This window comes from Hemiscyllium ocellatum, chromosome 9 (genome assembly GCF_020745735.1).
Source record: "Hemiscyllium ocellatum isolate sHemOce1 chromosome 9, sHemOce1.pat.X.cur, whole genome shotgun sequence".
Lineage (NCBI taxonomy): Eukaryota > Metazoa > Chordata > Chondrichthyes > Orectolobiformes > Hemiscylliidae > Hemiscyllium > Hemiscyllium ocellatum.
Window position 1 is genome coordinate 116,026,575 of NC_083409.1, and position 22,439 is coordinate 116,049,013.

Sequence of the window (22,439 nt, forward strand, 5' to 3'; positions counted from 1 at the left end):
TGCCATTCCGAAAAAGAACCTTTTATCCCAACTCTCCACCTTCTGTCAGACAGTCAATCCTCAATCCATGCCAGTAGCTCACCTCGAACACGATGGGCCCTCACCGTACTCAGCAGCCTCCCATGAGGCATTTTATCAAAGGCCTTTTGGAAGTCTAGATAGATAACATCCACTGAGTTTCCCTGGTCTAACCTACTTGTTACCTCTTCAAAGAATTCTAACAGGCTTGTCAGGCACGACTCCCCTTACTCAATCCACATTGACTTGTACTAATCTGGCTCTGTACTTCCAAGAATTTAGAAATCACATCCCTAATGATGGATTCTAGAATTTTACCTATAACCGAGGTTAGGCTAATCGGTCTATAATTTTCCATTTTTAGTCTTGATCCTTTCCTGAACAAGGGGGTTATAACAGTGATTTTCCAGTCATCTGGGAATTTCACTGACTCTAATGAGTTTTGAAAGATCACAGTCAGAGCCTCCACTATTTCTTCAGCCACCTCCCTCAGAACTCTAGGATGTAGCCCATCGGGGCCAGGAGATTGATCAATTTTTAGACCTTTTAGCTTTTCTAGCACTTTCTCTTTTGTAATGGCTACCATACTCAACTCTGCCCCCGACTCTTCTTAATTGTTGGGATATTACTCATGTCTTCCACTGTGAAGACTGACACAAAGTATTTATTAAGTTCTTGAGCTATTTCCTTATCTCCCAGCACTAGCCTTCCTGCATCAATTTGGAGCGGCCCAATTTGTACTTTTGCCTTTTAAGCATTTATTGTCTGGATATTTAAGAGGACATTGTCTGAACATCTGAACTTATTAAACCAGATGTCATCAAGTAATGTGGAAGTAAATATTTCTACATTCATGTTGGCAATTCTGCCTCACTGATTAGTGAAGAGGAAATGTTGTCTAATATTTTACAACATCTTCAAACCATCAAATGCTCCCAAAAGATTTCTGTGGTATGGGGCAAAAGGGGTCAACCATTTAGATTAACGATGATCTCAAAGAATAGCAGATCAAGTTTGAGAGAGTGTGTGATCTGATTGCAATGAAACATTAACAACAGCACCTTAGGCATTGCAAAACCAGATTGCTAGATTTTGGCACAGAACCTCCATCCTTTACCTGTTGTTTACCCAGGCCATTGGCCCTAAGGATGGTTGGCAAGTCTACAGCTCCGCGCAAGATCCTGACGGCCGGTGCATTTGTACAGTTGTGGCTCCAGGGCAGAATCTGTGCTCAAGGGATGCTCGAAGCAGGCAACTCCGCCAGCTACTGGAGAAGGTAAGACTGTGACTCTGTTCAATATACAAATTTCAAGTAAATGGTTGTGGTTGTTGGGGTCAGTCATCACAGGTCCAGGACACCTCTGCAGGAGTTCCTCAACGTAATGTCCTGGGCCCAACCATCTTCAGCTGCTTCATCACTGACCTTCTCACTATTATAAAGCCAGAAGTGGGGATAGAACATTGGGATAACTTCTGGGGAAGGTGGGACCTGTACATGAAGGAGGGGTTGCACCTGAACTGAAGGGGTACAAATGTCCTGGGTGGGAGATTTGCTCATGTGATTCGGGTGGGTTTAAACTAATTTTGCAGGGGGGTGGGAATCAGAGCTACATGTCTGAGAGGGGGTCAGTTGCAAATGTGACAGTTTTAGGATATATTTAATCTAAAAGGAACATTTCTCACACGATGAAACAAAAGAATCAGTTAAAGTGTGGACGCTTTAATGCAAGGAGTGTCCGAAATAAGAATGACGAACTCAGAGCATGGATCAGTACTTGGGGCTATGATGTTGTGGCCATAACGAAGACATAGGTTTCAATGGGGCAGGAATGGTTGCTTGATGTTCCAGGGTTTAGAACGTTTAAAAAGAACAGGTAGGGTGGAAAAAGAGGAGAGGGTGCAGCATTGCTAATCAGAGAGTGCATCACAGCTACAGAAATGAAGGTTGTTGAGGAAGGTTTGCCTACTGAGTCAGAATGGGTGGAAGTTAGGAACAGCAAGGGAACAGCCACCGCATTGGGGGTTTTCTACAGATCACCTAACAGCAGTAGAGAGATTGAAGATCTCATTGGTGGGCAGGTTCTGGAAAAATGCAAAAGTAGCAGGGTTGTTGTTATGGGTGATTTCAACTTTCCCAATATCGACTGGAACCTCCTTAGTGCAGATGGTTTGGATGAAGCTGTTTTTGTCAGGTGTGTTCAGGAGGGTTTCCTTACTCAGTATGTAGACGGGCCAACAGGGGCAGAGGCCATTTTGGATTTGGTGCTCGGCAACGAGCCAGGACAGGTGTCAGATCTCGCGGTGGGAGAGCACTTTGGTGACAGTGACCATCACTGCCTCACATTTACCATAGCCATGGAGAGGGAAAGGAGCAGTTACCAAGGGAAGATATTTAATTGGGGAAAAGGAAATTATGATGCTATCAGACAGGAGTTGGGAAGTACAGACTGGGAGCAATTGTTCCACAGAAAGGGCACAGCAGACATGTGGAGACTAGTTAAGGAGCAGTTGTTGCGAGTGATGCACAAATTTGTTCCTCTGAGGCTGGTAAGAAGGGGTAAGATTAAGGAACATTAGATGATGAGAACAGAGGAACCTCTAGTCAAAAGGAAAAAGGCAGCTTATGTAAGGTGGAGGAAGCAAGGATCTAGCACAGCTTTAGAGGATTACAGGCTTGCTGGAAAGGAGCTCAGACATGGACTGAGGAGAGCCAGGAGGGGGCACGAAAAAGGCTCGGCAGGAAGGATTAGGGAGAACTCAAAGGTGTTTTACTCATACGTGAGGAATAAGAGAATGATCAGGGAGAAGGTAGGGCCAATCACAGATAGTGGAGGGAACTTGTGTGTAGAGATTGAGCAGATAGGGGAAGCCCTAAATGAGTTTTTTGCTTCAGTTTCCACCAAGGAAAAGGAACTTGTTGTGAATGAAAACTTAGAGGAGCTGGGAAGCAGTCTTGACCAGATCAAGATTGATGAAGTTGATGTGCTAGAAATTTTGGAAAACATTAAGATTGATAAGTCCCCAGGGCCAGACCAGATTTATCCTCAGCTGCTCCAGGAAGCGAGAAAGAAGGTTGCTAAGCCACTGTCAAGGATATTTGACTCTTCACTCTCCATGGGAGTTTTACCGGAGGATTGGAAGGAGGCGAATGTTGTTACTCTTTTCAAGAAGGATAATAGGGAAATCGCTGGAAATTATAGACCAGTCAGTTTTACGTCTGTGGTCAGCAAAATTTTGGAAAGAATTCTGAGGGATTGGATTTATGACTATTTGGCAAAGCCAAGTGTGATTAAAGGCAGTCAGCATGGCTTTGTGAGGGGCAGGTCATGCCTCACAAATCTTACTGAGTTCTTTGAGGAGGTGTCAAGACAGGTCGACGATGGTCGAGCAGCAGATGTGGTGTATATGGACTTCAGCAAGGCACTTGATAGGGTTCCCCATGGTAGGCTCATTCATAAAGTCAGGAAGTATGGGATACAAGGAGATTTGGCTATCTGGATTCAGAATTGGCTGGCTGACAGAAGGCAGTGAGTGGTTGCAGATGGAAAGTATTCTGCCCGTTAGACAGTGTTGAGTGAGGTCCCGCAGGGCTCTGTACTTGGGCCTCTGCTCTTTGTAATTTTTATAACTGACTTGGATGAGGAGGTTGAGGGGTGGGTTAGTAAATTTGCAGATGAGACAAAGGTTGGAGGTGTCATCGATTGTATAGAGGGCTACTGCAGGCTGCAGCGCGCCATAGACAGGATGTAGAGCTGGGCTGAGAAATGGCAGATGGAGTTCAATCTGGATAAATGCGAAGTGATGCATTTTGGAAGGTCAAACTTGAATGCTGAATATAGGATTAAAGATAGGATTCTTGGCAGTGTGGAGGAACAGAGGGATCTGGGTGTACAAGTACATAGATACCGCAAAGTTGCCACCCAAGTGTATAGGGTTGTTAAGAAAGCATATGGTGTCTTCGCCTTCATCAACAGGGGGATAGAGTTTAAGAGCCGTGAGGTTTTGCTGCAGCTCTACAAGTCCCTGGCGAGGCCACACTTGGAATATTGTTCCAGTTTTGGTCGCCCTACTATAGGAAAGGTACAGAGGCTTTGGAGAGGGTGCAAAGAAGATTTACCAGGATGCTGCCTGGACTCGGGGGCTTGCCTTATGAAGAAAGGTTGATTAGGCTCAGTCTTTTCTCTCTGGACAGAAGGAGAAAGAGAGGAGACCTAATAGAGGTGTACAAGATAATGAGTGGAATAGATAGAGTCAATAGCCAGAGACTTTTCCCCAGGGCAGGATTGACTGGTACGAGGGGTCATAGTTTGAAGATATTAGGAGGAAGGTACAGAGGAGACGACAGAGGTAGGTTTTTTACACAGAGAGTTGTGAATGCATGGAATGTGTTGCCAGCGGTGGTGGTGGAAGCAGAGTCATTGGGGACATTTAAGCGACTGCTGGACATGCATATGGATAGCAGTGAGTTGAGGGGTGCGTAGGTTGTTACTATATTTTACATTAGGATTAAATCTCAGCACAACATCGTGGACCAAAGGGCCTGTTCTGTGCTGTACATTTCTATGTTCTATGAACACACGAATAAGAATCAAGCGTAGGCCTCTCAGTCCTTTGAGCCTGCTCCACTATTCAATTAGATCACGGTGGCTCAGTGGTTAGCACTGCTGCCTCACAGCATCAGGGTCCCATGTTTGATTCCAGCCTCGGGCAACTGTCTGTGTGGAGTTTGCACATTCTCCCCGTGCATGTGTGGGTTTCCTCCGAGTGCTTCGGTTTCCTCCCACAGTCCAAAGAATGTGCAGGTCAGGTGAATTGGCTATGTTAAATTGCCCATTGTGTTGGGTGCATTAGTCAGAGGGAAATGGGTCTGGATGGGTTACTCTTCGGAGGGTCGGTATGGACTTGTTGCGCCGAAGGGCCTGTTTCCATACTGTAGAGAATCAAAAAAAGTCTTATCTGATTTTAACGACAGTTGTACATTCCTGCATATTCCCAATTAACTTTCATCCCTTTGGTAATCAATCTACCTCTGCCTTAAAAATATTTAAAGATTCTGCATAAATAGGAATTTCAAAGACTCACAACCCTTTGCAAGAGAAAAATCATGGAATTTTATGGCACAGAATGAGGCCATTTGACCCACTCTGTCGTTACCAGCTCCCAAATTAGCTACCCAGCTAATCCAACTCTCCAACCTGATCTACACATCTCTCTAAATTCATCACTTTCAAATATATAACCAGCTCTCTTTTGAAACCTCCTATGGAATCCGCCTCCACCATGCTCCCTGGTAGCGCATTCCAAATCCTAACAACTCTGTGACATTTCTCCTCATCTCAATCCTAGCTCTCCTGCTGACAATCTTGAAATTATGACCTCTAATTATTGACATATCAACTGGTGAAAACAGAATATTCTTCTTTACCCTGTCAAAATTTTTCATAATTTGTAACATCTCAATCGGGTTACCTCTTAATCTTCTCTGCTCCAAGGAGATTAAGCCTAATCTCTCTAATCTTGTAACAAAATCTCTCATTCCTGGTATCATTCTAGTAAACCTCCTCTGAACTCTCTTCAGGACTTTAACATCCTTCCTTAAAAAAGGTGCCCAGAACTGAACACTTTAATGTGATCTGGCCAATGATTGTAGAGGTGTAGCATCACTTCCTTGCTTTTATACTCTTATGCCTTAATTTATAAACCCAAGGATCCTATTAGCCTTCTTAGCAACTGTTTCAACATTCCTGACTACCGTCAGAGATCTCTGCCTAAGTCCCTCTGCTTCTGTACTCTCCTCAAGTTTGTGGCACTGAGCATGTATTCATTCTCTCCCTTTTTTTCCACCAATGTGCTTTACCTTACAATTCTCTGCACTGAAATTTATCCACAAGGTGTTTGTCCATTTAACCAACTTGTTAATGTCCCTCTGAAGTCACTCAGTGTCTTCCTTATGATTCTCCATTCCCTAGCTTCGTATCATCGGTCTTAAATGAGCATCTTCTTAATTTTAAACTACCACACTGAATTCTAGACTCTTCTACAAGAAGAAACATCCTTTCTGCACTTACCTGGTGAAGTCCCGTCAGGATCTTTTACATTTCAATTAAGTCACCTCTGACTCTTCGAGGAGAAAGTGAGGTCTGCAGATGCTGGAGATCAGAGCTGAAAATGTGTTGCTGGAAAAGCGCAGCAAGTCAAGCAGCATCCAAGGAACAGGAGATTCGACATTTCGAGCATAAGCCCTTCATCAGGAATGATTCCTGAACAAGGGCTTATGCCTGAAATGTTGAATCTCCTGTTCCTTGGATGCTGCCTGACCTGCTGCACTTTTCCAGCAACACATTTTCACCTCTGACTCTTCTAAACTCCAGAGGATACAGGCCCAACCTGTCTAACGTATCCTCATAAGGCAATCCACTCATTCCAGAAGGGCTTATGCTCGAAACGTCGAATTCTCTATTCCTGAGATGCTGCCTAACCTGCTGTGCTTTGACCAGCAACACATTTGCAGCCAGATATTAGACAGTAAACCTCCTCTGATCTGCTCCCGATGTAATAACATCCTTCTGTAAATATGATGACCAGTACCATACACAGTACTCCAGATCTTCTGGTAAGATGGTGGGATTTTCAGGTAAGATGACAGCGGAACAGAGTGAATGGGGCTCATTCACTTTGTTCACTTTTAGAGCCATAGTCATAATGTCATAGAGTCATACAGTCATAGAGATGTACAGCATGGAAACAGACCCTTCGGTCCAACCCCTCCATGCCGATCAGATATCCCAACCCAATCCAGTCCCACCTGCCAGCACCTGGCCCATATCCCTCCAAACCCTTCCTATTCATATACCCATCCAAATGCCTCTTAAATGTTGCAATTGTACCAGCCTCCACCACTTCCTCTGGCAGCTCATTCCATACATGTACCACCCTCTGCATAAAAATGTTGCCCCTTAGGGTCTCTTTTATATCTTTCCCCTCTCACCCTAAACCTATGCCCTCTAGTTCTGGACTCCCCAACCCAAGGGAAAAGACTTTGCCTATTTATCCTATCCATGCCCGTCATAATTTTGTAAACCTCTATAAGGTCATCCTTCCGCCTCCGAGGCTCCAGGGAAAACAGCCCCAGCCTGTTCAGCCTCTCTCTGTAGCTCAGATCCTCCAACCCTGGCAACATCCTTGTAAATCTTTTCTGAACCCTTTCGCGTTTCACAACATCTTTCCGATAGGAGGGAGACCAAAATTGCACACAATATTCCAACAGTGGCCTGACCAATGTCCTGTACAGCGGCAACAAGACCCTCCCAACTCCTATACTCAATACTCTGACCAATAAAGGAAAGCATACCAAACGCCTTCTTCCCTATGCTATCTACCTGCGACTCCACTTTCAAGGAGTTATGAACCTGCACTCCAAGGTCCCTTTGTTCAGCAACACTCCCTAGGACCTTACCATTAAGTGTATAAGTCCTGCTAAGAATTGCTTTCCCAAAATGCAGCACCTTGCATTTATCTGAGTTAAATTCCATTTGCCACTTCTCAGCCCATTGGCCCATCTGGTCCAGATCCTGTTGTAATCTGAGGTAACCCTCTTCGCTGTCTACTACACCTCCAATTTTGGTGTCATCTGCAAACTTACTAACTGTACCTCTTATGCTCGCATCCAAATCATTTATGTAAATGACAAAAAGTAGAGGGCCCAGCACCGATCCTTGTGGCACTCCACTGGTCACAGGCCTCCAGTCTGAAAAACAACCCTCCACTAACTCCCTCTGTCTTCTACCTTTGAGCCAGTTCTGTATCCAAATGACTAGTTCTCCTTGTATTCCATGAGATCTAACCTTGCTAATCAGTCTCCCATGGGGAACCTTGTCAAATGCCTTACTCAAGTCATATAGATCACATCTATTGCTCTGCCCTCATCAATCTTCTTTGTTACTTCATCTAAAAACTCAATCAAGTTTGTGAGACATGATATCCCACGCACAGAGCCACATTGACTATCCCGAATCAGTCCTTGCCTTTCCAAATACATGTACATCCTGGCCCTCAGGATTCCCTCCAACAACTTGTCCACCACCGAGGTCAGGCTCACTGGTCTATAGTTCCCTGGCTTGTCCTTACCACCCTTCTTAAACAGTGGCACCACGTTTGCCAACCTCCAGTCTTCCGACACTTCACCTGTGACTATCGATGATACAAATATCTCAGCAAGAGGCCCAGCAATCACTTCTCTAGCTTCCCACAGAGTTCTCGTGTCCTACAGCATAGAGACAAGCTTTTTGGCCCAAACTGGTTCATGTTGATCTAAATGTCCATCTACACGAACCTCATTTCCCTGCACTTGGCCCATATACTTCTAAACCTTTCCTACCTATGTATCTGTCCAAATGCCTTTTAAATGTTGTCTATGACACACCCCAACCACTTCTGCGGACAGCTCATTCCATACACGTACCATCCTCTGTGTAAAAAGGTTGCCCCTTAGGTTCCCATTAATTCTTTCCTATCTAACTTTAAACTAATGCCGTCTTATCTTCGATTCTCTAACCCTGGGAAAAAGACTGAGTGCACTCACACTATCCATGCCTCTCATAATCTTATACACTTCCATAAGACACCCTCTTCATCTCCTACGCTCTAAAGAAAAAAGTCCTAGCTTGTCCAACCTCCTCTTTTTGTAACAGAGTACACATGGCAATAAATAAATAAATGTGGCCTCACCAATGCTGTTTATAACTGAAGCACTTCATTCTTCTTGTACGAAAACATAACATTCCATCAGTTTTATTTATCTCTCACTGTGCTTTCTGTAATTCATGCACTAGGACATCTAGATCTCTCCACATCTCGGAGCTCTATAACCTCTCAACATCTAGATAATTAACCTTTTTTAATTTTTCTGCCAAAATAGACAATTTTACACTTTCCAATAATATAGTCCATTTGCCAGATCTTTGCTCACTCACTTAACTCATCCACATCCCTTTGTAAGCTCCTGATGACTTATCGTTGTGTCTTCAGTAAATTTAGCTACCATAGCTTCAGTTCCTTCATCTAGATCATTTATTTAAATTGTAAAGGATTGAGGTCCCAACACTAATCCCTACAGCATACCCTTATGACCACTCATATCATCCTGCCAGCTTGAAAAAGATTCATTTATTCCTACTCTGTTTGTTTAGCCAGCCAATCTTTTATCCTTGCCAATATGTTACCCATCCCATTATGAGGTTTTGTTTCCCACAATTACCTTTGATGTGGCTCCTTATCCGGATATCTAAATACAATACATCCACAGCTTCCCCGTCATCCACAGCACAAACTACTTCTTCAACGAATTCCAATAAGATAGTTAAACATGACTTCCATTTACAAAACCATGTTGGCTCTACCTGATAACCCTGAACTTATCCAACTGACCTGTTAGACCATCTTTAATAATAGCTTTCAATATGTTTTCTTTGACAGATGTTAAGTCACCTGGCCTATGGTTTTCTACTAACTGTCTCTTCCCTCCCTTCTTTTGAATAAAGGAGTTACATTTTGTTACTTTCCAATATAAAGGAACCTTCCCTGGAATTTAAAACATTTTGAAAAATTAAAGCCAACACATCAATGTGTGATCTTGAATGTTATTTGTATCTTCTATGATGAAAACTGATGTAAAATACCTGACCAACTCATTTTTTTATTGACTTGATTGAACAATACTTTTGTTCAGCATTGCTTGCAACTCCTTAGATACAGAATTAGTCCATACTCACATACAGCAAGATCAGGTTTCGGCTGATAAGTAAGTGTTAATTGATACTTGTGCCACACTGGTATGAGGCAATGATCATCTCAAACACGACAGTTCAGCCATCTCTCCTTCAAATCAATGACATTAATAACATTGCAATCTCGACCATTAATATTTTGGCATCACGATTGATCAAAAAGTGCACTGCATATAAATTGAATATATAGAACAAAGAACATAGAACAGTACAGCACAGTACAGGCCATTCAGCCCTCAATGTTGCACCAACCTGTGAAACCAATCTGCAGCCCATCTAACCCACACTATTCCATTCGGGTCCACATGCCTATCCAATGACCATTTAAATGCCCTTAAAGTTGGCAAGTCTAACACAGTTGCAGGCAGGGCATTCCACGCTCCTACTACTCTCTGAGTAAAGAAACTACATCTGACATCTGTTTTATATCTAGCATCCCTCAGTTTAAAGCTATGTTCTCTCATGCTAGCCATCACCATCTGAAGAAAAAGGCTCTCACTGTCCAACCTATCTAACCCTCTTATTTCATATGTCCGAATTAAGTCACGTCTCAACCTTCCTCTCTCTAACGAAAACAGCCTCAAGTCCCTCACACCCTTTCCTCGTAAGAACTTCCCTCCATACCAGGCAACATCCTAATAAATCTCCTCTGAACCCTTTCCAAAGCTTCCACATCCTTCCTGTAATGTGGTGGCCAGAACTGGACGCAATACTCCAAATGTGGCCACACCTGAGTTTTGTACAGCTGCATGATCTCATGGTTCCAAAACTCAATCCGTCTACTAATAAAAGCTAACACAACCGTATGCCTTCTTAACAACCCTAAAACCTGGGTGGCAACTTTCAAGGATCTATGTACCTGGGCACCGAGATCTCTCTGCTCATTTACACTACCAAGAATCTTATCATTACCCCAGTACTCTGCATTCCTGTTACTCCTTCCAAAGTGATTCACCTCACAATTTTTCATAGCAAAAGGAATCTATCAGAGGATGGGAATCGTTGTAAGTAACTGACATTCAGGTTCTCCAAAACTTATCAACCATCTACAAGACTCCAAAGTCAGGGGTATGATTGAATACTTGCCATTTGCCTCGGTGAATGTAGCTTCAACAACACTCGAGAAGCTTGATACCATGCAGGAAAAAGCAGCCTATTTTGATGGGTACTTCATTCACATATGTTCACTCCCTCCACCATCGGCACTCAGTGCCAGCACTTTGTATTACCATAAAAGGTGCACTGCAGTAACACAATCAAACCTTTTGACAGCACCTTCCAAACCCATCAGCACTACCATGAGCAGTAGTTACATGCCATCTACAAGTTCCTCTCCAAGCCACTCCACATCCTGACTTGGAAATATATCACTCTTCCTTCAGCATCATGAGTCAAATTCCTAGAACTCCCTCCCCAACTGCATTATAGGTGTATTTACAGCAGATCATGTTACAGATACATAAGACTTTGGTTTGGCCACATTTGGAATACTGCATACAGTTCTGGTCGCCATGCTACCAAAAGGATGTGGATGCCTGGTATGGAGGGTGCAGAGGAGGTTTACCAGTATGCTGCCTGATATGGAGGATGGTATCTATGAAGAGAGGTTGAATAGATTAGGATTATTTTCATTAGAAAGATGGAGGTTGAGGGAGGACCTGATTGAGGCCTGTAAAACCATGAGAGGTATAGACAGGGTGGATAGCAAGACGTTTTTTTCCCAGAGTGGGGGACTCAATTACTAGGGGTCACAATGTTCAAAGTGAGAGGGGAAAAGTTTAGGGGAGATCTGCATGGGAAGTTTGTGGGCGGCACGGTGGCACTGTGGGCGGCACGGTGGCACAGTGGTTAGCACTGCTGCCTCACAGCGCCTGTAGACCCGGGTTCAATTCCCGACTCAGGCGACTGACTGTGTGGAGTTTGCACGTTCTCCCCGTGTCTGCGTGGGTTTCCTCCGGGTGCTCCGGTTTCCTCCCACGGTCACAAAGATGTGCGGGTCAGGTGAATTGGCCGAGCTAAATTGCCCATAGTGTTAGGTAAGGGGTAAATGTAGGGGTAGGGGTATGGGTGGGTTGCGCTTCGGCGGGTCGGTGTGGACTTGTTGGGCCGAAGGGCCTGTTTCCACACTGTAAGTCTAAGTCTAAGTCTAAGTCTAAGTCTAAGTTCTTTACGCAGAGGGTAGTGGTGCCCAGAACACATTGCCAGCAGAAGTGGTAGAGGTGGACACAATAGCGGCATTTAAGATGTATCTAGACAGATACATAAATGGGCAGGGAACAAGGGGATACAAACCCTTAGAAAATAAATAGAGGATCTGGATCAGTGCAGGCTTGGAGGGCTGAAGGGCTTATTCCTGCGCTGTGATTTTCTTTGTTCTTTGTTCTTAACTGTGGGTGAAAACCAGAGCACCTGGAGAAACCCACATAGACAGGGGGAGAATGTGCAAACTGCACACAGACAATCACTTGAAGGTGGAATCGAATGTAAGTCCTTGATGCTGTGAGGCAGCAGTGCTAACCACTGAACCACTGTGCTGCCCTGTAATGGAAAGTGAATGTTGAAGTGTTGGAATGTGAGAGTACATTTTCAGTGTTGGAGTACAGTGGTAGGAGTGTTGTCAGTGTCACTGAGTATTGTTAGATCATATGCTGACAGGAAACCCAGACATCTCAAAGGTATTGAACAGGTGTGAAATTTCAGATGCCTATTTAGTGAGCAACTCATCTAAAATGAGGGTGGATGACTTGAGGAAAAACCAGTGTCATGGTGCCCGAGGCTACTCTGAGGCAAGACAGGGAGACTGGTAGGCAGATTGCAAAGATGGCAAAATTGAGGACTGCAGATGCTGGAGATCAGAGTCTAGAATAGAGTGGTGCTAGAAAAGCACAGCAGGTCAGGCAGCATCCAAGGATCAGGAGAATTGATGTTTTAAGCAAAAGTGCTTCATCAGAAATCCTGATGAAGGGCTGTTCCTGCTCCTCGGATGCTGCCTGACCTGTTTTGCATTTCCAGCACCACTCTAATCTAGATTACAAAGATGATAGTAGAGTCATAGAGTCATAGAAATGTACAGCATGGAAACAGACCCTTTGGACCAACTCATCCATGCCAACTAGATATCCCAACCCAATCCAGTCCCACCTGCCAGCACCCGGCCCATATCCCTCCAAAACCGTCCTACTCATATACCCATCCAATGCCTCTTAAATGTTGCAATTGTACCAGCCTCCACCACTTCCTCTGACAGCTCATTCCATACATGTACCACCCTCTGTGTGAAAAAGTTGCCCCATACGTCTCTTTTATATATTTCCTCTCTCACTTATGCTCTCTAGTTCTGGACTCCCCAACCCCAGCGAAAAGACTTTGCCGATTTACCCTATCCTTGCCCCTCATAATTTTGTAAACCTCTATAAGGTAACCCCTCAGCCTCTGACGCTCCAGGGAAAACAGCCCCAGCCTGTTCAGCCTCTCCCTGTAGCTCAGATCCTCCAACCCTGGCAACATCCTTGTAAATCTTTTCTGAACCCTTTCAAGTTTCACAACATCTTTCCGATAGGAAGGAGACCAGAATTGCATGCAATATTCCAACAGTGGCCTAACCAATGTCCTGTACAGCCACAACATGACCTCCCAACTCCTGTACTCAATACTCTGACCAATAAAAGAAAGCATACCAAACGCCTTCTTCACTATCCTATCTACCTGCGACTCCACTTTCAAGGAGTTATGAACTTGCACTCCAAGGTCTCTTTGTTCAGCAACACTCCCTAGGACCTTACCATTAAGTGTATAAGTCCTGCTAAGATTTGCTTTCCCAAAATGCAGCACTTTGCATTTATCTGAATTAAACTCCATCTGCCACTTCTCAGCCCATTGGCCCATCTGGTCAAGATCCTGTTGTAATCTAAGTAACCCTCTTCCATGTCCACTACACCTCCAATTTTAGTGTCATCTGCAAACTTACTAACTGTACATCTTATGCTCACATCTAAATCATTTATGTAAATACAAAAAAGTAGAGGAACCAGCATCGATCCTTGTGGCACTCCACTGGTCACAGGCCTCCAGTCTGAAAACAACCCTCCACCACCACCCTCTGTCTTCTACCTTTGAGCCAGTTCTGTATCCAAATGGCTAATTCTCCCTGTATTCAGTGAGATCTAACATTGCTAATCAGTCTCCCATGGGGAACCTTGTCGAACACCTTACTGAAGTCCATATAGACCACATCTACTGCTCTGCTCTCATCAATCCTCTTTGTTACTTCCTCAAAAAACTCAATCAAGTTTTTGAGACATGATTTCCCGCGCACAAAGCCATGTTGACTATCCTTAATCACTCCTTGCCTTTCCAAGTACATGTACATCCTGTCCCTCAGGATTCCCTCCAACAACTTGCCCACCACTGACATCAGGCTCACTGGTCTATTGTTCCCTGGCTTGATCCCTTTTTGCCCTCCTGATTTCTTTCTTAAGTATACTTCTGCTGTCTTTGTACTCTTCTGAGGATTCACTCGATCTATCCTGTCTATACTTGACACATGCTTCCTTCTTTTTCTTAACCAAACCCTCAATTTCTTTAGTCATCCAGCATTCCCTATACCTACCAGTCTTTCCTTTCACCCTGACCGGAATATACTTTCTCTGGATTCTCGTTATCTCATTTCTGAAGGCTTCCCATTTTCCAGCCATTCCTTTGCCTGCGAACATCTGCTCCCAATCAGCTTTTGAAAGTTCTTGCCTAATACTGTCAAAATTGGCCTTCCTCCAATTTAGATCTGGTCTATCCTTTTCCATCATTATTTTAAAACTAATAGAATTATGGTCACTGGCCCCAAAGTGCTTCCCCCACTGACACCTCAGTCACCTGCCAAGATTGTCAATACATTCGATTCAGACTAGATTGGAATTTGGTATTTTTTGGGTATAATCTAAACTGATAGGCCTAATTCAAATTTGTTTTTTGTCGTTTCCAGGTAGCCAGCTACCCCAGTAGCTGGAGCACGTTACATTGTGTCTTATTGAGAATACTTGTTGCTGTCACTGCTCGCTTTTAACTCTCATAAAAGGTATATGTCACCCACATTTTCATAACACAAGGGCCTTTATTAGTAACCTTGGTCAAAGACAGTATCGAGATACAGTTCCTGAATTGGAATCTATATGGTTTGAGATAAGAAGGGAGCAGAGATCTTGTTGGATGCTTTTTATAGACCTCTAAATAGTGGGGAAGGAGGAGAAACGATATCCATAATACCCACAAATTCTTTCTTTGACTCCCACACCACTATTTGGAGGTCTATAATAAATACCCAACAAGATCTCTGCTCCCTTCCTGTTTCTCACCTCCAACCATATAGATTCTAATTCAGGAATCTCATTCAAGAATGATGATACTGTCTTTGACCAAGACTGCTTTACCTCTTCCCTTTATACAACCTTTTTCAACTAAAAGCCTTAATCTGGGATGTTAAGTATCCAGTCCTGTTCTGGCTTGAGTCACGTTTCCGTCAATGCCACTATGTCATATCCCACGAGAGCAATTTCTACTCCCAGTTTTCCAGTTTTGTTTACTATACTCTATGTATTTACATACAGACAATTTGAACCTGCCGTTACCTCTTTCTTGCCCATTGGAAAGTGACCATTTCTTTGGTGATTGTCAACATTCAAGCCTTCCCTGACTTCTATTTCCCATCTGTCCTTACTCGGATCCACATATTCAACATGTGCTTCCTTTCCTTGTTAGTCCTCCCAAAATGCAGAGAAGGATTAAATTCCATTTGCCAATGTTTAGCCTATTTGAATAGCCTCTGCAGAACTGGGGTGAGGAGAAATTTATTCACAGACAGTGGTGAGTCTGTGGAATTTGCATGATTTCAAGAAGGTGTTAGGACCAAAGGGATCAAAGGGTATGTGGAGAAAGAAGGAACAGGGGACTGATTTGGATGATCAGGAGTGACTATATTGAATAATTGAGCAGCTTCAAACAGCCAAATGGTCTACTCCTGATCCTAATTTCTATGTTCATATCATCTTGTAATTTAAGGCCTTCCTCCTTGATTTTTACCATAGCATCAATCTGCATGTCATTTGTGAACATAGAACATAGAAAAGTACAGCACAGAACAGGCCCTTCAGCACATGATGTTGCGTCGAGGATTAATCCTAATCTAAAATAAAATAACCGAACTTACGCATCCCTCAATCCATTGCTGTCCATGTGCATGAACAGCAGTCGCTTAAATGTCTCTAATAACTCTGTTCCATCACCACAGCTGGCAATGCATTCCATGCATTCACGACTCTTTGTGTAAAGAACCTACCTCTGATGTCTCCTTTATACCTTCCTCCTAACAACTTAAAATTATGACCCCTCATGCCAGTCAATCCTGCCCTGGGGAAACGTCTCTGGCTATCGACACTATCCATGCCTCTCATTACCTTGTATACCTCAATCATGTCACCTCTCTTCCTCCTTCTCTCCAGTGAGAAAAGTCCGAGGTTAGTCAACCTCTCTTCGTAAAGAAAGCCCTCCAGTCCAGGCAGCATCCTGGTAAACCTTCTTTGCACCCTCTCCAAAGCCTCCACATCTTTCCGATAATAGGGCGACCAGAACTGGATGCAATATTCCAAGTGTGCTCTCACCAGGGTTTTATAGAGCTGCAGCGAAACCTCGCAGCTCTTAAACTCAGTCCCCTGTTAATGAAAGCCAAAACACCATATGCTTTCTCAACAACCTATCCACTTGGGTGGCAACTTTGAGGGATCTATGTACTTGAACACCAAGATCCCTCTGTTCCTCTACACTGCCGAGAATCCTGTTTTTAATTTTCTATTCTGCATTCAAGTTCAACCTTCCAAAATGCATCAGTTCGAATTTATCCAAGTTGCACTCCATCTGCCATTTCTCAGCCCTGCTCCTCATCCTGTCTATGTTGCGTGGCAGCCTGCAATAGCCCTTGATACTATGAACAGCACCTCCAACATTTATGTCATTTGCAAATTTACTAACCCACCCCTCAACCTCCTTATTTAAGTCATTTATAAAAACTACAAAGAGCAGAGGGCCCAAGAACAGAGCCCTGCGGGACACCACTCAACACTGACGTCCAGACAGAATACTTTCCACCTACAGCCACCCTCTGCCGTCCGTCAACCAACCAATTCCAAATCCAGACAGCCAAGTCTCCTTGTATCCCATACTTTCTGACTTTATGAATGAGCCTACCACTGGGAACCTTATCAAATGTCTTGCTGAAGTCCAAATACACCACATCCACTACTCGACCTCTGTCGATCTGTCTCGTCACCTCCTCAAAGTACTCAATATGATTTGTGAGGCATGACCTGGCCCTCACAAAGCCATGCTGACTGCCTTTAATCAAGCTATGCATTTCCAAATAGTCATAAATCCTATCCCTCAGAATTCTTTCCAAAACCTTACTGACAACAGACGTAAGACTGACTGGTCTGTAATTGCCAGAGATTTCCCTGTCCCCTTCTAGAAAACAGGAACAACATTTGCCTCCCTCCAATCCTCCGGTATGATTCTCGTAGAAAGTGAGGAAGCAAAGATCTTTGCCAGCAGCTTAGCAACCTCCATTCTTGCTTCCCGGAGCAACCTATGATAAATCTGGTCTGGCTCTGGGAACTTATCAATCTTAATGTATGCCAAAATTTCCTGTACATCAACCTCATCAATCTTGATCTGTTGAAGCCTGTTTCCCCAATCCTCAAAGTTCTCATTCACAACAAGGTCCCTTTCCTTAGTGAAAACCAAAGCAAAAAACTCATTTAGGGCTTCCCTTATCTGCTTAGATTCCACACACAAATTCCTTATGTTATCCCTGACTGGCCCTACCTTCTCCCTGATCATTCTCTTATTCCTCACATAAGAGTAAAATGCCTTTGGGTTCTCCCTAATCCTTCCTGCCAAACCTTTTTTGTGCCCCGTCCTGGCTCTCCTCAGTCCATTTCTGAGCTCAGTCGGCTGAACAGGTAAGCTCTTAGTGTTCTTGTTTTGGAGACTAAGTGTCGAGTTATGGCAGCGCAGGCAATGGAATGTTCCTCCTGCAGGATGTTTGAGGTAGGGGTGACCACAAATGCTTCTGCCAACTTCACCTGCAGTAAGTGCAGCCAGCTCCAGCTCCTCACAAACCGCGTTAGGGAACTGGAGCTGGAGTTGGATGAACTGAGGATTATTCGAGAGGCTGAGAGGGTGATAGATAGAAGCTACAGGTTCATAGTTACGCCAGAGGACAGAGGTAGCTGGGTAACAGTTAGACGTGGGAAGGGGAGGAAGCAGGCAGTGCAGGGATCCCCTGTAGTCGTTCCCCTCAACAATAAGTATACCACTTTGGATACTGTTGAGGGGAACGGCCTAGCAGGGGTAAGCTGCAGTGACCGGGTCTCTGGTACGAGGTCCGGCTCTGAGGCCCAGAAGGGAAAGGGGGAGAGGAGGAGAGCGCTAGTTATAGGAGACTCTATAGTTAGAGGGACAGACAGGGGGTTCTGTGGACATGGGCAAGACTCTCCGATGGGTTGTTGCATCCCAGGTGCCAGGGTCCAAGACATCTCGGGCCGTGTCTTCAGAATCCTTAAGGGGGAGGGTGTGCAGCCAGAAGTTGTGGTGCACATTAGCACCAACGACATAGGTCGGAAGAGGGGTGGGGAGGTCATTCAGGAGCTCAGGGAGTTAGGCTGGAAGCTAAAAGCTAGGACGGACAGAGTCGTCATCTCTGGGTTATTGCCGGTGTCACGTGACAGTGAGGCAAGGAATAGGGAGAGAGTGCAGTTGAACATGTGGCTGCAAGGATGGTGTAGGAGGGAGGGCTTCGGGTATTTGCACAATTGGACTGCATTCTGGGGAAGGTGGGACCTGTACAAACAGGACGGGTTGCACCTGAACCAGAAGGGCACCAATATCCTGGGGGGATAGGTTTGCTAGCACTCTTCGGGGGGGTTAAACTAATTTGGCAGGGGCATGGGATCCGGACTTGTAGTCCAGCAAGTAGGTTAGCTGTTTTTCAGGATGTCCAAGAATGTAGGGAGGCTGTGGAGAAGGTAGCACTGACAGGGAATACTTGCGGACACAGAGGTGGGCTCAAGTGTGTATACTTCAACACAAGGAGTATCAGAAATAAGGTGGGTGAACTTAAGGCGTGGATCAGTACTTGGGACTACGATGTTGTGGCCATCACGGAAACATGGATAGAAGAGGGACAGGAATGGTTATTGGAGGTTCCTGGTTACAGATGTTTCAGTAAGATAAGGGGGGTGGTAAAAAAGGAGGGGGGGTAGCTTTGCTAATTAGAAATGGTATAATGGCTGCAGAAAGGCAGTTCGAGGGGGATCTGCCTTTGGAGGTAGTATGGACTGAAGTCAGAAATAGGAAAGGAGCAGTCACCTTGTTGGGTGTTTACTGTAGGCCCCCCAATAGCAGCAGAGATTTGGAGAAACAGATTGGGAAACAGATTTTGGAAAGGTGCAGAAGCCACAGGGTAGTAGTCATGGGCGACTTCAACTTCCCAAATATTGATTGGAAACTCTTTAGATCAAGTAGATTGGATGGGGCGGTGTTTGTGCAGTGTGTCCAGGAAGCTTTTCGAACTCAATATGTAGATTGTCCGACCAGAGGGGAGGCCATATTGGATTTGGTACTCGGTAACGAACCGGGACAAGTGATGGGCTTGTTAGTGGGTGAGCATTTTGGTAATGGTGACCACAATTCTGTGACTTTCACCTTGGTTATGGAGAGAGATAGGTGCGTGCAACAGAGTAGGTTTTACAATTGGGGGGAGGGTAAATACTATGCTGCAAGACAGGATCTGAGGAGCATAAATTGGGAGCATAGGCTGTCAGGGAAGGATGTCACTGAAATGTGGAACTTTTTCAAGGAACAGATATGACATTTCCTTGATATGTATGTACCTGTCAGGCAGGAAAGAGATGGTCGTGTGAGGGAACCTTGGTTGACGAGGGAGGTTGAATGTCTAGTAAAGAGGAAAAAGGAGGCTTATATAAGGTTGTGGAAACAAGGTTCAGACAGAGCATTGGAGGGATACAGGATAGTCAGGAGGGAGCTGAAGAAAGGGATTAGGAGAGTCAAGAGAGGGCATGAAACATCTTTGGCGGGTAGGATCAAGGATAACCCCAAGGCCTTTTATGTATATGTGAGAAACATAAGAATGACGAGAACGAGGGTAGGTCCGATCAAGGACAGTAGTGGGAGACTGTGTATTGAGTCGGAAGAGGTAGAAGAGATCTTGAATGAGTTATTTTCTTCAGTATTTACAAATGAGAGGAACCGTATTGTTGAAGAAGAGAGTATGAAACGGACTAGTAAGCTAGAGGAGATACTTGTTAGGAAGGAAGATGTGTTGGGCATTTTGAAAAACTTGAGGATAGTCAAGTCCCCGGGCCTGACGGGATATATCCTAGGATTATGTGGGAAGCAAGAGAGGAAATTGTAGAACCGTTGGCAATGATCTTTTCGTCTTCACTATCAATGGGGGTGGTGCCAGGGGACTGGAGAGTGGCGAATGTTGTGCCCCGTTCAAAAAAGGGAATAGGGATAACCCTGGGAATTACAGGCCAGTTAGTCTTACTTCGGTGGTAGGCAAAGTAATGGAAAGGGTACTGAGGGATAGGATTTGAGTATCTGGAAAGACACTGCTTGATTAGGGACAGCCAGCAGGGATTTGTGAGGGGTAGGTCTTGCCATACAAGTCTTACTGAATTCTTTGAGGAGGTGACCAAGCATGTGGATGAAGGTAGAGCAGTGGATGTAGTGTACATGGATTTTAGTAAGGCATTTGATAAGGCTCCCCATGGTATGCTTATGTGGAAAGTTAGGAGGCATGGGATAGTGGGAAGTTTGGCCAGTTGGATAGAGAACTGGCTAACCGGTCAAAGTCAGAGAGTGGTGGTAGAGGTAAATATTCAGCCTGGAGCCCAGTTGCAAGTGGAGTTCCACAGGGATCAGTTCTGGGTCCTCTGCTGTTTGTAATTTTATTAATGACTTGGAAGAGGGAGTCGAAGGGTGGGTCAGTAAATTTACAGACGATACGGAGATTGGTGGAGTTGTGGATAGTGAGGAGGGCTGCTGTCAGCTGCAAAGGGACTTTGATGCAGAGCTGGGCTGAGGAGTGGCAGATGGAGTTCAACCCTGTCAAGTGTGAGGTTGTCCATTTGGAAGGACAAATAAGAATGCAGAATACAGGGTTAAGGGTAGGGTTCTTGGTAAGGTGGAAGAGCAGAGGGATCTTGGGGTCTATGTTCATAGATCTTTGAAAGTTGCCACTCAGGTGGATAGAGCTTGTATTAGCATTCATTAGCAGAGGGATTGAATTAAAGAGTCGTGAGGTGATGTTGCAGCTGTACAGGACCTTGTTAAGGCCACATTTGGAGTACTGTGTGCAGTTCTGGTCGCCTCACTTTAGGAAAGATGTGGAAGCTTTGGAGAGGTGCAGAGGAGATTTACCAGGATGTTGCCTGGAATGGAGAATAGGTCGTACGAGGATAGGTTGAGTGTGCTAGGCCTTTTCTCATTGGAACGGCGAAGGATGAGGGGTGGCTTGATAGAGGTTTATAAGATGATTAGGGGAATAGATAGAGTAGACGATCAGAGACTTTTTCCCCGGGTACAACAGAGTGTTACAAGGGGACATAAATTTAAGGTGAAAGGTGGAAGGTATGGGGGGATATCAGGGATAGGTTCTTTACCCAGAGAGTGGTGGGGGCATGGAATGCGCTGCCTGTGGGAGTGGCAGAGTCAGAATCATTGGTGACCTTTAAGCGGCAATTGGATAGGTACATGGATAAGTGCTTAAGTTAAGAGAAATGTTCGGCACAACATCGTGGGTCGAAGGGCCTGTTCTGTGCTGTATTGTTCTATGTTCTATGTTCTTTCTAGCAAGCCTGTAATCATCTAAAGCTGTGCTAGACCCTTGCTTCTTCCACCTTACATAAGCTGCCTTCTTCCTTTTGACGAGAAGCTCCTCTGTTCTCGTCATCCAAGGTTCCTTAATCTTACCCCTTCTTACCTGTCTTAGAGGAACAAATTTATGCATCACTCGCAACAACTGCTCCTTAAACAGTTTCCAAATGTCTGCTCCGCCCTTTCTGTGGAACAACTGCTCCCAATCTGTATTTCCCAACTCTTGTTTTATAGCGTCATAATTTTCTTTTCCCCAATTAAATATCTTCCCATGGTAACTGCTCCTTTCCCTCTCCAAGGCTGTGGTAAATGTGAGGCAGTTGTGGTCACTGTCACCAAAATGTTTTCCCAACGCAAGATCTGACACCTGTCCTGGCTCATTGCCGAGCACCAAATTCAAAATTGCTTCTCCCTTCTTCAGCCTGTCTACATACTGAGTAAGGAAACCCTCCTGAATGTATCTGACAAAAACGGCTCCATCCAAACCATCTGCACGAAGGAAGTTCCAGCCGATATTGGGAAAGTTGAAGTCACCCATAACAACAACCCTGTTACATCTGCATTTTTCCAAAATCTGCCGGCCTATGAGTTCTTCGATTTCCCTACTGTTATTGGGGGGGGGGGGGGGTCTGTAGGAAACCCCCAATGCTGCTCTGTTCCTAACTTCCACCCATACTAAGTATGAGAACTTAC

The 22,439-nt window shown here is 44.6% G+C and overlaps 1 protein-coding gene across 1 annotated transcript in view; it reads left to right on the forward strand.

Moving 5' to 3' along the window:
• The first annotated feature begins 1,229 nt into the window (after positions 1-1,229).
• olfm3a (olfactomedin 3a) overlaps positions 1,230-22,439 on the forward strand; it is a 43,654-nt gene continuing 22,444 nt past the window's right edge. The window contains exon 1 of the mRNA XM_060830033.1: positions 1,230-1,294. The gene's annotated coding sequence lies outside the window, so the exon portion shown is untranslated. The remainder of the gene's footprint in view (positions 1,295-22,439) is intronic.